We start from the raw sequence: 15,473 nt of genomic DNA on the forward strand, positions 1-15,473 counted from the left end.
TTTGGAACTGGAATTTCCCAGATTCGCAAACGAACTCAGTTGGAATCGGAATTTCTTCGTTGTTCATGAAATTGGAATCGGAGTTCTGGACTCGCAGTCACAGTCGACATTGAAGGACTTGGAATCGGTACTCACAGGTTCCCAATCGGATTTTCGGAAATCAAAATCAAAATGAGAAATCGATCAGACATAGGATGTCGCATCTGAAGTCGAAATCGGAAGTATATGATGATTTGGAATTGATAACTTGAATTGGAAGTATCATGTTTTTAACATTTTTAAAATAGTTAAATTGTATGCACTCCAATTGTTTGATGAAATGCATAAACTAAATTACCACTTTATATTCACATATGAATATGTTTTCTCACATTAATCAGTATATGATTATTAAAAACACAAAACAAATATGCAAGTCTGTATGTTATTCATATGTGAATAACATATAAAAATTATATATATTTGTGAAAATACCTTCTAATATTCATAAGTGAATATATTCATAAGTGAATATACCTTGTAATATTCATATGTGAATATAATGTGTAATATTCATAAGTAAATACTAGCCGTTTACCCACGCCAAGCGACGAATGTGAATAGTTTCTCAAAAATTAATTTCTAGAAATGATTATTTCTTTTGTTCAAATAGACGGAAGATATTTACTTGTTTTACAGGTAGGAAATTTATATTCATTTTAAAAAAAAAGGAAGTTTATATTATTATTTTATGTGTAAAGTAGGCTAAAAAATAATTTTAATAGATCCCCGTCTCAGTTATGTAATACAATTGATGCTTGATGTTTAATAATTATATTATCCATAAATTGTTCGAATATGTCGTATAATTTAAATAAACCAATAACTTATAAGAAATCATATGAAACTAAATCTTTGATATGATTAAAAAGGCATAATATATTGGATAAAGTCATAATAAATATTATACTTGGTCTACCAAAAATAAAATGTAGATATCCGAGATTTACATCTACACTTGGATTAAAACATGCAACCAAATGTTTAAAAAAACATCTATTAAATACTATTACCAACTCAAAGTATTTTGATGATACCTCTGAAATTAACTTTTATGTATAAAGGTATCCAGAAATGCAATTAGAGCAACATATTAAATAAATGAACAAATCCATACACTTTCGTGGGTAAAAAGAAACTTTATGGTATAAAATAAAGTTGCGAAAATTGCTTCCATCAGAAGAAGACACACATTTCCCATTCCCATAACATATACATCCAAAACCAATAATTATATAAATCTCAAAAACTGCTTCTAACCTTTTTAAATGAACAACCCAAATCCCAAATTATATCTAAAATAGATTTTACCTTTGTTACTGAACATCGAATCTTTGTCATGGTAGTGATGTAAACCTTCTAATAGCAAAATAAACATTTTGGCAAAAAGAGACACCCCTGGTTTAAAAAATAAATAAATAAATAAACATAGTTGAGTTAACGCTAAAGGGAAAAAATCTAAATGGTGTGGCTTATATATAATTACACAAATGTTCTAAATTTTCCACTTTTGACCTTACACCTGTAATCTATGCAACCTAATCTTTACCATTTTTGTATGAAATTCTCACAATGTCCATAGCCGCCAACCTACCAGCTTCTTGTTGAATAAACTCCATGTTATCATAACTCAAAAAAAACATATGTGTGGAATCTTTCACGAAAACAGTTGTTCTTTCAAGTAGTAATCAAGAATTTTAACTTTTAGTACATAATTAAAACACAAGGCACATGTAATTGGGCTCGAGTGGAGGATTAAAATATTAATATCTTGGTTGTGTCGTGTAAACTTTAACATGATACTTAACAAAGTTAACATCCCTTGAATTGAATCAAAAGAACACTTATTTGAGAGACTAAATTACCTTTTTTTAGATCCACTCGATGTTGTATTGTTACCTTTTCGACGCCCAAAAGTAAAATGGATGATGTAATCCTCAGTGACGAATCTAGAACAAAAAATTACGTGGTTCCTCATACGGAATTAGATAGATCCTTTATATTTTTCAATACGATAAGGTAGTTCCTAATATAAGTTTCTATATAAGTTTCTATAAGATATTAGAACTTAGGTAGGTCATAGGACCCACCTGAAATACATTTAGCTACGCCCCTGGTAATCCTCTTTCTCAAAGAAGAACAAAATGAATTTAACAACCTCCTATTCTAGTAATTTGAGACTTGCATCAACAGGAAACACCAAAAAATACATGAACAATGAAAACTATGTACTTTTTGTCCCGTGAAGCACATGACATGAAGTAAAATAAGATTAATAAAAATAAATAAAAAATAATTGATTTTGGTGATATGCCTAATCTTGTTCCTTTATACCTTATCCTCAAAACTACTTATAGACACTTCCTTTTGCAAATTCTTTTCTTTGTCTCAGCTACCTCACCTCCCTCTTCTCTTCTGTTGCTCGTTTCTGCATACCAAATGATCTACAGCTAGTGCTCAAGCAGGGCCACATACACTCAATTCATAATAACATGCACACAACAACACACATATAGGCTTTATATCTCAATACCTCTTTGTGTTCAACTTTCAGGTAAAGTGTTAATATATCTCAATACCTCTTTGTGTTCAACTAAAGCAGATAAGATTTCTTCTCAACAGCCTCTTTACTTTCATTTCTTTTGATTAAAAGATATTTAATTCCATTATGATGTAATTTCTTGCTATTAGTCAGAAAAACATAAAGGCATCCAACTTCCTAGCAACTAAGTTTCTCCAAACATGAATTATTCAATAGATGAAGAAAAACAATTTTGTTTACCAATGAAACATCATAACTGAAGGCAAAATCCCCAACCTTTGTTTCATTTGCAGATTTCTTGGTAAAAAATTTGCATATCAGGAAAAAAAAACTGCACATAGCAAGTTATAGTTAATACAATCAAGAAATAAGTCAAGCAACAAACAATTTTGCAGAGTTTAAACCTTTGTTTCTGTTGTAGAATTCTTGATAACAAACTCAACGTACCAGAAAAAGCACCAAAAATAGCATATCCATAAATCAATAAATAATCTTAAGCAGTTAAAGGACCAGCATCAGAATCTCCCAAATCTATAAAATCTTCAAACAGGGCATGAAAGGGCTGAGATGAATGAAATTAACAATAAAATCAGATCGATATAAAATGATTAGATTATAGACTTGTATCTTGAGATATATACACAACTTCAAGATTAGTAAAGTTAACATATAACAGATCTATATCCAGGGTTTTCTTTAGAACACAGTGCATACAACCAGATTATTGTTCATTCTATAATAGAAAAGTGTTCACAAATATGAATATTAAGGAGTACATTGGTCAATCCAAGTAAACTGAACAGAGCAAGAAGAAAAGCAAGTCGATGCCAAACCAGAACGCAAAAGAGATAATGGTGGCATATGACTTACCTGAAAAACAATCGATCTAGTATGGCGTCTGATGAAATAGACTGTGGCAGTGGGGATTGTGAACCCTATCAAACATATAATGGTGGGGAAGGGGCAAACTAATGGTGACGACGAAATACGGTCACAAGCGATGCCTATGTCTTCATAAAAAAGCAAGAGATATCAAAATAATATGAAAAGTGAGTGTGGGTGCTAGGGTTTTTAAAGTGTCTTGAAGAGATTCAATTCAAATTTTAAATCAAATGTGGGGTAAACGGAGATTAGGGCGGAGATTGTGGGATGATGATGGTAACAGGCGAGATAAGGAGAAGATAAGGGATTTCAACTTTGACTGATTCATTTGTACCGGAAGAGTCGATCACAAATATAGGCGATGAGTGGTGAATGGCCGTTTGGTTTCTGGCATGAGTTTGTGACCGAACTGAGAGAGAGGATAGGTTAAAATGTAATCAGTGATAGACCGATTCATTTGGCTGAAATTGAGGAATACTAATTCATTTGCCCCTTCTTATCTTGATTTTTTCAACAAATTCACCGAGTTCTTACTTATTCTTAAGTTGACCGGATTAGATTTTAAAGCATAAAATCATTGTACATGTAGATTTTAAAGCATAAAATCATTGTACATGAAGTAATACATGTTGTACCTCTTAATTTTCAAGAAAGAAGGAATATGTTTAATAATATATATATATATATATATATATATATATATATATATATATATATAATGCGGACATAGGAATCAATAAAAATTAAAAAACAAATAAATTATTAATTAAACAGATAAGGCTATATTAGGCTGTGGGGTGTCGTGATCGATTCACCGCCGGTATCCTACATGGAAGCATTCACTGCCGGTAAACACCGACCCCCGACTTCAGATTTACCGCCGGTATTCCCTCGACTTCAGATTTACCGCCGGTATAGTACTGGCAGTGGCTTTGTACCGGCTGCAAAGTTTTAAATTTTCGAACGTTGGAAAGGAATGAATGTTGCCAAACGGTTGGCAACAGCTACATGCCATATTTTTTTTTCTTTTTTTCTTTTTTTTAAAAAAAAAACAAATCTACTATATATATACAATTCATTCTTCCAAAATATTACCAAACACTCTTTACAAAAAAATTTCATTGAAAATGTCTTCCAACAATCCAAACTCTTCCAAACAAAATGTTCCAAACCAAAATGTTAACAACCTTTTCGTACTTTTCGGGTACGATCCGTCATCACCACCACCTTACCGGTCACAAATTGATGGTGTTCCTAACTATTATTCTCAATTTCAAATGCCACAACAATTTCAATTCTAGTCTCAACCCCAAACCTAACCATCCCAAACCCAATTTCCATCCCAACCGTCTTTCACACCTTCAACCAAAATTGTTTCCGATTCCAAACACGAAGAACAACGACAACAACCTCAACAACAAAAGAAAAGGAAGACCGATCCGAGAAGATGGACACAAAAAGAAGAAGTTGAGTTAGCAAAGGAATGGGTCGACATATCCGAAGATGGTGACACGAGAAAGGGTCAAAATCGTGATCAATTTTGGTTATGTATCACGGAGCGATTTTGTAAGAGAATGGGTCGAGATCTAGATTATCGTACCTCCGACCAATGTAACTCGAAATGGAATCTTATGATCAAACTCATGACACATTGGAATGGAATTTACACAAACTTTGAAAAGCAATGAGCTAGTGGAGAAAGTGAAGCGAGTTTGTTGAAAAAAATGCACGCTGCATTCGGAGATGATATGCTAAAGTCTTTTAAGTTTATTCATGCGTGAGAAGTTTTCAAAAGAAGCATTAGGTGGAGGGAACTTGCAACACATGAAGAAATTGCTAATCCGCCAAAAAGAAGTCGAACATCTTCATATTCGAGCTCACAACAAGTGTCATCAGATGGTCACATAGTTGTTAATCTTAATGACGATAACGACGAAGGGAAAGTGATTATATAATTAATACAATATTTCACCTTGTTCATAAGGGTTCCTTTTCTGCCTTAAAGTTTTACTTTTTTTGAATTTTTCTTTTCTTCCTCCAATGGGTAGGGACAAAACAAAAGTTCGAGCAAAAGGAAAAGGGAAAGTGACATCTTCAAATTCGTCGGTTGGAACCGAGCGGTCAGTTAGATCGGAGGAAATGATGGCACAAATGGCACAAGTGAATTCAACTTTGGAGAGACATATGACTGAAACCATCTGACTCACAGAGTATTCGTTGTTAAAGCAAGACGTGAGACACCTCGACCCCGAAGATCAAGAGACGGCTAAAGTGGTGAAGGAGTCGATTCGCAAAAAGTATAAGCTAAACCGCAAATGAAATTTCGATGTTATGTTTTTTTTCTAGGTTTTTTTTTAGTTTATCACTTCATGTTTTTATTTTAGGTCTTTAATGTAATTTTTAATTTCATATTATTTTTTATTTTTTGGATTTTTAAAATATAATTTTTAATTTTATGTTATTTTTAATTTTAGTATGATTTTTACAAAAGTTGTTATTTTTTATTGAAATTTAAAAAAAAAAAAAAAACTCGTAGGTAAACCGTTATCACACCCTAGTTCATAGGTGAAAATTATAAAAATTGTAAAAGTTGATGTGACGCCTACATGACACCTTTTTACCATTGGTAAAAAAAACACCACACCCTTTAGCCTTAATAATTTCATTTAATTCCATAATTATATTCCTATAATTATGACTTAATTTTCTCTAACCCTAATCATCTTTTCACACTCTTTCTCTAAATCCGTCCCCCACAAACCTATTCTCACTACCATATGTAGCTCTTATAATTAAAAACAACTTTGAAAGTCACCTTCATCCAGATTTCGTTATTTATCATCGTCGCTCAAGTTCTTTTAATTGTGTGGCTGATCAAAAGTACTCATAAAGACTATTTATTTCTAGTCGATGGAGGAAATTACAAAACGATGGTTTTAAATGTATTTTTCTTCATCAGTTTCAAGATTATAACATTTTTTTTGGAATCGGCGTAAATTTATTAGAAAAGCCGATGCCTAAAAGAGCAAGGCATGCCAATAGAAAACATAAACAAAGTTATACATTATTTAAAGGGGAACAACACCAGTCCTCCTATTTACAACTTCCAAAATTACCCATATGGTTAACCCAATCGAACACCAATGTAAACACATTATCCGCCAGTTTCAGGAAGGAAGTGTGAATGCCATTGAATTTCTTCTCGTTCCTAGCCTTCCAAGCACACCAAATGAACCTGTCACACCCCCAAACCGGAACGGCGGAAACGTTCGAGGGTGGATGACGTCATGTACAGTATCACAACAATTGCATCATAGTAATCAAAGTAAACACAACCATTACATTGAATAAGTAGGATATTTATATTTGTTTGATACATAGTTTGTATACAACAAAAGTATAACAAAATTATAAAAGACGAGACACTAAAAGCTCCGTCTTCTCAAAAGCCTGCGGGTGTACCTGTCTACCGGTTCCCTAAGAATACAAGCGGTTTTGAAAGAGTATCAGCATTAAAGCTGGTGAGTTCATAAGTATATTTTTGTAGTGAAAACCTATATGTAATCTGTAAAATGTTTGCATGTTCTCAAGAAAATCCAATATTTTCTTTAGTAATGAGAAGTAGTCTTAAACCCTAAGACTAAATTGTATGTTCGCTATTGTATTCTATACTTGTATATCAAAATGTTAGTCTGTATGCCTGGTTACCACCAGTTGTATTGTATGTTCTGTAGGAAAACCTTTGTATGAAAACCCTGGCTATCACCAGTATGTATAGTATGTTCTGTATGAAAACCCTGGCTACCACCAGTATGTATAGTATGTTCTGTATGAAAACCTTTGTATGAAAACCCTGGCTTTCACTAGTATGCATAGTATTTTCTGTATGAAAACTCTGGCTACCACCAGTATGTATAGTATGTTCTGTATGAAAACCTTTGTATGAAAACCCTGGCTTTCACTAGTATGAATAGTATTTTCTGTATGAAAACTCTGGCTACCACCAGTATGTATAGTATGTTCTGTATGAAAACCTTTGTATGGAAACCCTGGCTGCCACCAATATGTATAGTAGTTCTATTACTTAAAATAAAACCATGTATTTGTATCCCCTGGAATCCTCCAGTTGTAGTGTATGATAGTTCTATTAATGAAAATAAAACTATTTGAAGAAATGAAATCCCATAAACAAATGGTTAGTTTATACTGTTGTGAGTTTGGTATAACTATGCTTGATATAACCTAGTGACCTCTACGACGTTCTTCAGGCGTCGGATGTTATGACATTTGTCACCCTAGGCATGCCTGCCTAACTGTAGCTAGCAGTTCATGTGTGGGATTGTCAGTCCCAAATAGATCTATTCACAAATCTCACGCTCTCCTTCCAGGAGACTCTGGTTATACTGTGTTAGAATTTAGTTTTGCACCCCGAAGGGTACAATTGAAGTAGTGCCTCACAACCATGTATTAACTAGTTTACGTGTAGTATTATATTGTTCTCTTGTACTTGAAACTGTATGTATACTTGTAGAGTAAAATAATTATACTTAAATAATTATTTAGTATTTTACTCTTGTTCTCAGAAAGTAGTAATGTATGCCATAAACTATATCTAACATAGTTTATATGTTTGTTAATGTATAAGCTTTGGACTTGATAAAATCGTGTATTGAATCCCAAACTATATCTATTATAGTTTACATGTATGTTATGTATTCGGTTCATGTATTGTACTAAAAACTTTGCAATTATGGTTGTATGTTGAAAAACTTCCCTCATGCTTAGCATGTTACAAAAGGGATAAAATATCTAAATATTTTATGAAATGTGGTGATCTCTTGGTTGTATCAATTGCATAAGTTTTAATCATTTTGAAATCCTTTATATAAGAACACAAAAATTCCTTTGTGTTTTGCTTGTATTCCCCCTCAAAACGTTAAAAACAGTAAAAGTGTAGGGGTATGAACTCACAGCTGGTTACGTGTACATGTTCGTCAGCAAAACCGGAAAGATGACCCTCGAGTTGGAGTACGCGGAGTTAACGGTATCCGAGACTTGTTTGAAGTGGGATAAGAAGGTCTACAACCAAAGTTCACGGCTCAAGACTCCTTGCGGCCGTGAACGGGTTTGCGGCTTGCAGCCTTTGAAGATTTGAAGGCTATTCTTGGTGTTCTTGGTGAAACACTTGAAGATTTGAAGATTCGATCTTGATGATATGAATGTTGTTGGGAGGTTCTTGGGGGAGATTTGAGAGAGTTTTTGGGTGAAAAATATGAAAAATGAGGAATCTCTCCGGGAAAAATATATATACCGGTTGGGTTTACGGTCGAAGTGGGTCCCCGACGGTAAACGGTTTGCGGTCCAAGAGTTTACGGCTGTAAACGGGTTTACGACCGTAAACACTTCGCTGGAACGAGTTTTGTTAATTTTTCGAAGGAAAACGGGGTCTTTCGAGTGTTTTTGGTTCCTAAAAATTATATAACCTCTAAATATATATTTTAGATTGTTTTCCCACCACAAAGATTTAACAGAATAAATAAAATTTGAAATTTTATTTAACGGAAATTGACTTTTGTTGACTAGAAAGTGTCGGGTTGTCACAGAACCCATAACAGAGGGCATCTAAGACTTTTCTCCTTTTTTTACATTGACCCCATGTACCCGCAAAATCAACAAGCTCGGAAACAGAATTGAAATTATGGGCCAGAATCTGACCCTAATTGAAGATCCAACTAAGAGCATTTCGACCAGTTTGACACCCTAAGAATATATGGTTTACCCCATCGCTTCTGACCTCACACAAAGCACACGAGGAAGAAGAAGTCACAATACCTCTACTGGCCAAAGCTGCTGAAGTTGGGATCCTGCCCATACATGCTCTCCACACGAAAGCAAAAACTTTTAGGGGGACCACCTTAGTCTAAACAGTTGGATTATGCACCTGGGGAGCAATAGCAGCATCGATCTTAGAACGCAGATCATGCACAAAGAAACCCACATCACGTGAGAGAGTCGAAACCCATTTATCCATCATTTAGCGACACCTGCCTAAGCAAATCAGAAAGCACAACCAGGTCGGACATCTCCAAGGTCGTTTTGGGACGCCTCTTCCAACTAGTAATTAGCCCAGAATCACCCAATCTCTCTGCAATGAAACATCTCTTCTTCTTCTCAAGATGGAACAAGGATGGAAACTTAGAGGACAAATCCCCATAGCCAGCCTAATCATCAAGCAAGAAAAGAGTATTCTGCCCATTCCCTACCTGTCTATCGATAAAAGACGAGATGTCCAATCCTAAAACTTCAAGGGAGGGGATGGCATTTACGATATTCTATCAAACACCAGAAAGAGACTTTTTGGCCCAGCTTTTGATCGGTTTCCTAAAGCTATTATGAATCCCACACACCACCTTCCGCGATAAAGCCTCCTTGTCCATGAAAAAGTTCCAAATCCACTTGGTGAGAAGGGCGATATTCAAGGCTGAAAGTGATCCTACCCCGAGGCGACCGTTCTCTTTAGACCCCAAAACCGCATTACAGGCAACCCAATTTATTTTACGTGTTTCCTTGCCACCCACCATAAGAACTTTCTCATGATCGACTCCAAGCTCTGAATAAACTGGGGCTTTAAAAAGCGAAACGTGTCACAACTAGCAAATTTGGCTAGGAAGTTCTATCCTTATGTAAGCATTATCAATGGAAACAATTGTGACCATGACTTGAAAACATGATGTTTATTCAATAACAACAAAATTCCATCAAACACTTTATACAAACACTTCAAATAGTCAACAAAAGATTGGAAACCCTAAAAATCTCGGTTTAAATCCAATAAGGACTAGGATTTTCTTATTGGGCCTAATGGACCGATAAGTCTCCAATTTGACTAGTTTGGGCTTAGAGCTCGTAATTGGGCTCTAATTCAACCCACTTTCATGAAACTTAACATTTTGGGCCATAATGGGCCTAAAATGGATTGGTTTACCTTAATGGGCATTGTTGGGCCATAACAAATCTAATAAATCCTAATGGGCCACAAATCCGTTCTTTTATGCAAGATTGGGCCGTGAACTACTCCAAAGGCCCAATGGGCCGAAAACCATCAATTTGGGCTTCACATTATGGAACTCAAGCACTAAAGGCCCAAATCCTTTCTCTTCCCTCTCCCTCTCGGCCCAAATAAAAAAAAGAAAAGAGAATAAGAAGGGTTGACTTTTATGTGCCACCTTCTTATTATACACCAAATAAACATGCATGGTCCAACATACATCCACATTTGTCACTTCAATCCTTTCTCCTCTCTCCCCTCTCTTCTTATCTACGACCGAAGGAAGGAACACACACATATTATACAAACTCTCTCCATTACTCTCAAAGATCATCTTCCTTCTTCCTTCAAAGAAATCTCGAAAATTTAGCTTGGATTCAAGGATCTTCATCAAGTGTTGTCAATCTTTGGTAAGTGCTATCCAACACAAACATCTTCTTCCATTTTAACATCTAGAACTCTTTCTTACAAAGCTTTATTCCATGAAAACCTTAGAAGCTTCTTAAGTTCGAAATCAACCCAAGGAGGCTTGCTAGGACCAAAAATCTTCTTCACATCTTCTTTAAAACCGAAACAACTAAGCAAGGTGAGTTCATATCCCCTTGTTTTCGGTTTTTACTTGTTTTTGGGGGGAGAATACAAGTACTATGTGATGATCTATGTGTGTTTGCATGCTATGTGTGATTTCCTTAGTTTTTGGTTGTGATAATATGTAATATTTGTTATATTTCGAGATCTATAGCAAAAAGGGTGAAAGAATCATAAACAAAAACATAATAAACAACATACATCATAGATCTAAGGGTCCTTAAGTTTAAAAAGTGAAAAACAAAACCAAAAGAACCTTACAAGTGTCATTTTTGCAAAAATAACAAAGATTTGGTATAAATTGTAAATTGTCGGTTTTATGAGGGTTATAGGTTGCTTATTTGTATAAAAGCTGATTTCTATGAAAATAACACTTTTCAAAGTGTCAAAAACATAAATTTTAGCTTAATGGGCTTAAAATTGGGCCTAATGGGTTTTGGGCCCAAGGTTGCAAAAAAAATGAGGTATTGAGGGGCTGAATTGGAAATTTTAACAAACTATGGGTCTAAAATGTAAATAAACCATTTCAGGGGTTAAAAATGAGTTTATCACCAAATTTGGACTAAGAATGCAAATTTTTGATTTTGGGGTCAAAATTGTAAAACTTACGGGAATTGGGCCAAAAATGTAACTTTTTACAAATAAAGGCTGGAAATGGCAAATGCAATAGTTTTGGACTAAAATTACTATTCAAATAAAGTTTGGGTGGAAAATGTAAAGAAATATGGTTTAAGGACCAAAAATGTCAATTTTAATAAAAAGGGACTAAAAGTGCCATTTTTAAAGAAAAAGGGATCAAATTGGTCAATCTAAATGTTTTTGGGCCAAATAAACAATTTTGAATGTTTGGGTTAAAAACATCAAGCTTAGAACGCATGATTTTAATATATATATATATATATATATATATATATATATATATATATATATAACTAAAGCTTCGTTATAATTCGAATGTTAAGATATTTTTTGAACAAACATTTAGTGAACAACAATTTACCAACAATACGACTTAAACTCGATAAAACACAAGCGATTCAATGGTTGGGCCCAAATACCTTCTATTCGTGCTATTGGGCCCCTGTGGCCCAATATCATGATTATTGGGCCCAATATAATTATACATGTTTATTGGGCCTCAAGTGACTCAATTACATGCCTAATGGACCCTCAATGGCTTTTACATGCTATTAGGCCGTAGTGGCCCATTTGCATTGCTAGTAAGGTCCAAATCAATCATAATGTGTGATGAGCTAACGTGTCCGTTGCATACTCGACAGCCTATAATAACATACGTGATTAGTGGGCCCAGTAGTCATCTTCTCTTCGTCTGTTGGACTTACCCCTTTTATTCAAGTAAACATAAATCAGGTTGTTAAACAAGGTTATTCAATTTCATTGGATTTAGTGAGTAATAACGGGCGATACCAATAAGTGTCGGTTGTAGTCTGTAGTTATAATCAAAGTCTCCTGGAGGGAGAGCGAGAGTTTGTGTATAGATCTATACGGGGGTGACTCCCCCACACCTAAGTTGTTCGCTACAGTTAGACTCGGCCAGTCTAGGGTGACAAAATCTTAATTTCAGTACCGGCTTTCACTAGAATGCCAAGACAGACGAAATAGTCATTATTATGCATGGTTATAACGACTCACATAGAGATCCAAATACCATCTAAGTAATCATGGGAAATCATATTTATTCGTTGTGACGATACAATAATACAAAACGATCATATTATTTATATCGGAAAACATCGGGTTTTCCGGGGGAACAACATTATTCACTTTCACTTTCGATAACTACAAAGCAAGAATTTATACTACTTTTACACGTTTTAAAATCATTCAAGCATATACTTATGGATCATCACACCTATTTCGTAAACAATTGTCTTTTCAGAAAATATCGGATTTTCTGGGTTTTACAAACTATACAAAACATTTTCATATCAAACCTACTTATGAACTCACCAACATTATATATGTTGACCGTTTTTAAAATAACTTGTATTCTCAGGTAACAGATAAGCTGAAGAAAATTACCAAGTGTGTTAGGATGTTATGTTTTGTGACTCTCAAACAATTTATGCTGTGGATAATGTAATGTAAACAATGTACTGGATGTGAACAATGACAGTTGTAATGTATTAATGCATGGGGATGTTTATGTTATGTTTCATGTATATTCATTGTGATAATATTTCAATTTAAGTCACACGAGCCCTCAGATGTTTCCGGCGTCTGGTTCCCGGGTGTGACAAAACGAAATATAGAGGCAAGCTGCACAGGACCATTTTTGTGAGGGTCAAGCGACCGCCAAAAGACAAGCAATTCGCCTTCCAATAATAAAATTTGTTTCTAAATTTATCCAAAATAGGTTGTCAATTACGTTTAATCCCCATATTAGCCCCAACAGGGACTCCGAGGTAGATAAAAGGAAAAGTTACAGCTTTACAACCAAGGATACGAGCCACCGAAGCAGCCTCGTTTTCCGAAACCCCGTTACCATATAACTTTGATTTAAAAAATTGACCTTGAGACCTGACACGGCATGAAAACACCGAACAATACGAGCAAGGTTGACAAAATTTTCACTACCCCGTTTACCAATGAACATGGCGTCGTCGGCATAGAACAAGTGAGAAATGACCTGCCCGCCATTCGGGATGTCAATCCCATGGAAAATAGCTTTTTGCCCGGCAGATTTCATGACAACATTGAGCCCCTCCATAGCGATGATAAACAAAAAAGGAGATAGCGGATCACCTTCCCGGATGCCCTTCGAGATTGGGAACTCCTTAGTGGCCGCCCCATTAATTAACATCGAAGCTCTAGCTGACTTTAAACAACCCCTGATCCAGAACCGCCACTTATCGCCAAAACCCATTTGCCCCATGATGGAATCTAAGTAATTCCAATTAACGGAGTCAAAAGCCTTGTTGAAATCAACCTTAAAGAGAAAGGATTTGGTCTTACTTTTTTTCCCCATGTTGGTCCTTCGAATTTGATATATTCATATCGTGTACAACACATAATTAATGCTTGTGTTATTGTAATTATACTTTCTAGTGGAATGACGAGTGAGCAGGGTGCTTGGTTACTTCATTATAGAGTTTTGCGTATAGAGATAGGGCGTGTTTAGCACAGAGCTTTTGGAAGCGTTTGGGAGCTTCTAGCTTTTAGCTTTTGACAAAACGCTCTAGTTTAAACAAAAAGTTTTGTTTGGCAGTACGAGCGTTTAGCTTTTAGTTTAAACAAAACGCTCCAATTTTAAAAGCTACTTCATGTAACGTTTAACAAAACGCTACTGAGCTTTTGAAATCAATTTCCATAATTACCCTTAAAAATATATTTATATATTTATTTATTTTTAATCAATTGTCATTTTATGTAATTTTATATATTTCAAAAGCTTCCAGCTACTTTTGCCAAACATTCATATATGAAATAAAAGCTACAGCTTACCGCTACCAGCTACACGCTACCAGCTACCCGCTACCAGCTAACCGCTACCCGCTAACAGCTAACAACTACTTTTGCCAAACACGCCCATAGTCCTTTTGAGAACATTTACTAATTCATTGTGTATTAAAATCTAATTACGAAAAGATCTCCGCAATATGTTTCTAATATTTATCTATTGGGTTTTTCTAATATGTGCCTTAAGGCACGTATAAGAAATAATAATTATGGTAAAAAAAAATTATTGGAACTAGGATTCGTATTAATTAGCAAACTTTTTTTTTATTTTCCAAATTTACGTTTATATTGTTTCCATACTAAAGTTTCATGTTAATTAATTTACCTATTTAGTTCCCTCCAATTTTTCCCTCCACACACTGTACATATATATAATTTAGTTTTTGTTCCTTCTAATATGATTACATATCTTCCATGTTTATATATGATCTTTTTAATTTTTTTTACGGTATATCTTCTGTCATTTTCTTCGACAAACAATAGTTTAGCATTTTGCTAACATTTACAGATGGAAGAATGCATCTTTTTTGATCTTAATGAAGCTTCTGTGGAAGAAAACTCCATAAATGCACGGCATGAAGAAACTGCTATTGAAGAACATAGTCAGAACAACAAGACAATTTTTGATGAACTGTTTGTTGGTCAATATTTTCTAAGTGAAGAAGAGGCTCTTATTTTTTTTTTATCAAAATTATGCGAGAAAGAAAGGATTTTCCGTTCGAAAAAGAAGGTTCGTGAACAAGAAAACAGGAGAAAGGAAAATGTCGCACCCCCAAACCAGAATGGCGGAAACATTCGGGGGCGGAGGACTTTAGGTAAGTATCACAACACATGCAATATAGTAATCAAAGTACAAACAACCATTGTATTAATAAGTATAAGTTTTACATAAGT

The 15,473-nt window shown here is 34.7% G+C and overlaps 1 long non-coding RNA gene across 1 annotated transcript; it reads left to right on the forward strand.

Moving 5' to 3' along the window:
• The first annotated feature begins 2,357 nt into the window (after positions 1-2,357).
• LOC145135595 (uncharacterized) lies at positions 2,358-3,954 on the forward strand. Its single transcript, XR_013719895.1, has 2 exons — positions 2,358-2,593; positions 2,731-3,954. It is a non-coding gene; the product is annotated as an uncharacterized LOC145135595 (long non-coding RNA).
• Positions 3,955-15,473: the final 11,519 nt, after the last annotated feature.

This window comes from Lactuca virosa, chromosome 9, assembly GCF_052849685.1.
Source record: "Lactuca virosa cultivar CGN04683 chromosome 9, Lactuca_virosa_CGN04683_v6, whole genome shotgun sequence".
Lineage (NCBI taxonomy): Eukaryota > Viridiplantae > Streptophyta > Magnoliopsida > Asterales > Asteraceae > Lactuca > Lactuca virosa.